Raw genomic sequence first — 3,105 nt, 5'->3', positions numbered from 1 at the left:
TAAATTCCAAACTATCAATGAAACTTAGCTCCAATTAAATGAGCGGGACTAGTAGCTTTTTGCCTTTTGAATAGTTTTGGCATCTCACTTTATCCCTTGAAGTTCAGAATGATTGGCATCTATAGGAACTCAGAATTCAGATAGTGTTATTGATTCTCCTAGTTCAGTATGTTGATTCTTGAACACAGCTACTTTATGAGTCTTGGTCGTGGCCCTAAGCACTTTGTTTTCCAGTATTACCACCGGATACATAAATGCCACAGACACATAACTGGGTGAACCTTTTCAGATTGTGACTTAGATTTGCTAAAGTTTCCAATTAGAGGTGTCCAGGATTCTTAAGCACACTCTTTTTTTCGCTTTGGACCTTGACTTTAACCGCTCAGTCTCAAGTTTTCACTTGACACCTTCATGCCACAAGCACATGGTTAGGGACAGCTTGGTTTAGCCGCTTAGGCCAGGATTTTATTCCTTTAGGCCCTCCTATCCACTGATGCTCAAAGCCTTGGATCCTTTTTATTACCCTTGCCTTTTGGTTTTAAGGGCTATTGGCTTTTTGCTCTTGCCTTTTGGTTTAAAGAGCTTTTGGCTTTTTCTGCTTGCTTTTTCTTTTTCTTTCTCTTTTTTTTTTCGCCATTTTTCTTTTCTTTCTTTTTTTTTTCACAAGCTTTTGTATTCACTGCTTTTTCTTGCTTCAAGAATCAATTTTATGATTTTTCAAATTATCAATAGCATGTCTCCTTTTTCATCATTCTTTCAAGAGCCAACATATTTAACATTCATAAACACCAACTTCAAAAGACATATGCACTGTTCAAGCATACATTCAGAAAACAAAAAGTATTGCCACCACATAAAAATAATTAAACTATTTTAAAATTCAAAATTCAGGTACTTCTTTTTCTTTTTCAGAAAACAATTTTCAATTAAGAAAGGTGATGGATTCATAGGACATTCATATCATTAAGACATAGACACTTTGATACTAGTGATCATATAGTAAAGACACAAACATAATTAAACATGAAGCATAGTAAACGAAAAACTAGAAAATAAGAACAAGGAGATTAAGGAATGGGTCCACCTTAATGAGGTTGGCGTCTTCCTCTTCTTGAAGAACCAATGGTGCTCTTGAGCTCCTCTATGTCTCTTCCTTGTCTTTGTTGCTCCTCCCTTATAGCTCTTTGATCTTCTCTAATCTCATGGAGGATGATGGAGTGCTCTTGGTGCTCCATCCTTAGTTGTCCTATGTTAGAGCTTAATTCTCCTAGGGAAGTGTTGATTTGCTTCCAATAGTTTTGTAGAGGGAAGTGCATCCCTTGAGGCATCTCAGGGATTTCATGGTGATGAATTTCCTCATGCTCTTGTTGAGGTCCATGCTCTCTTGTTTGCTCCATCCTCTTCTTAGTGATGGGCTTGTCCTCTTCAATGAGGATGTCTCTCTATGTCAATTCCAGCCGAATTGTAGAGGTGACAAATGAGGTGAGGAAAGGCTAACCTTGCCAAAGTGGAGGATTTGTCAGCCACCTTGTAGAGTTCTTGAGGTATAATCTCATGAACTTCTACTTCCTCCCCAATCATGATACTATGGATCATGATGGCCCAGTCTATAGTAACTTCAGACCGGTTGCTAGTAGGAGTGATTGAGCGTTGAATAAACTCCAACCATCCTCTAGCCACAAGCTTAAGGTCCAGTCTTCTCAATTAAATCGGCTTGCCTCTTGAGTCAACTTTCCATTGAGCTCCTTCCACACATATGTCCATTAGGACTTGGTCCAACCTTTGATCAAAGTTGACCCTTCTAGTGTAGGGGCGTGCGTTTTCTTCCATCATTGGCAAGTTAAACGCCAGCCTTACATTTTTCAGACTGAAATCTAAGTATTTCCCCCAAACCATGGTAAGCCAATGCTTTAGATTCGGGTTCACACTTTGATCATGGTTCCTAGTGATCCATGCGTTTGCATTGAACTCTTGAACCATTAAGATCCCGACTTATTGAATAGGATTAGAGAGAACTTCCCATCCTCTTCTTCTAATCTCTAGTCGGATCTCTGGATATTCGCTCTTTTTGAGCTTGAAAGGAACCTTAGGGATCACTTTATTCTTGGCCACAACTTCATTGAAGTGGTCTTGATGGACCTTTGAGATGAATCTCTCCATCTCCCATGACTCAGAGGTAGAAGCAATTGCCTTCCCTTTCCTCTTTCTTGAGGTTTCTCTGGCCTTAGGTGCCATTAATAGTTATGGAAAAACAAAAAGCTATGCTTTTACTACACCAAACTTAAAATGTTTGTTCGTCCCCGAGCAAAAGAAGAAAGAAAGAAGGAGAAGAAGAAGAAAATGGAGGAGATGGAGGGAGAAGGTATATTCGGCCAAGGGGGAGAAGAGAGTGTTGTGTTGTGTGAAAATGAAGAAGGAGTGAGGGGTTTATATAGGAGTGGGGGAGGGTTCAGTGTTCGACCATTAAGGTTGGGTTTGGGAGGGAAAAGATTTTGAATTTTGGAGGTGGGTGGGGATTTTGGGGAAGAGAAGATGGATGTGAGGGGTGAAGGGTATTTATGGAAGAGAGTTATGAAATGGTGTGAAGAGAAGAGAAGAAAATGTGGGGATCCTATGGGGTCAAGGACTTAGCATCCCTGCTCCAATTAGGCGTGTAAAACACCCTTAGCATGCATGTCTGGCGTTAAACGCCACCTTGCTGCTTGTTTTTGGCGTTAAACGCCCAAATGTAGCCTGTTTCTGGCGTTTAACGCCACTTCCATGCTCTGTTCTGGCGGTAAACGCCAGTCTGGTGCTTGTTTCTGGCATTTAACACCAGCTTGATGCTTCTTTTTGGCGTTAAACGCCAGTTTGATGCTTCTTACTGGCGTTTAAATGCCAGTAAGTTCTTCCTCCAGGGTGAGCTATTTTTAAAGCTGTTTTCATTCTGTTTTTGATTTTTCAGTAGTTTTTGTGACTCCACATGATCATCAACCTAAAAAAAAACATAAAATAACAATAAAATAAAATAGATATAATTAAATAACATTGGGTTGCCTCCCAACAAGCGCTTCTTTAATGTCAATAGCTTGACAGTGAGCTCTCATGGAGCCTCACAGATGTTCA

The sequence above is a fragment of the Arachis ipaensis genome, chromosome B03 (assembly GCF_000816755.2).
Source record: "Arachis ipaensis cultivar K30076 chromosome B03, Araip1.1, whole genome shotgun sequence".
In the NCBI taxonomy this organism is placed as follows: domain Eukaryota; kingdom Viridiplantae; phylum Streptophyta; class Magnoliopsida; order Fabales; family Fabaceae; genus Arachis; species Arachis ipaensis.
Note: the sequence above shows the minus strand (reverse complement) of the source record.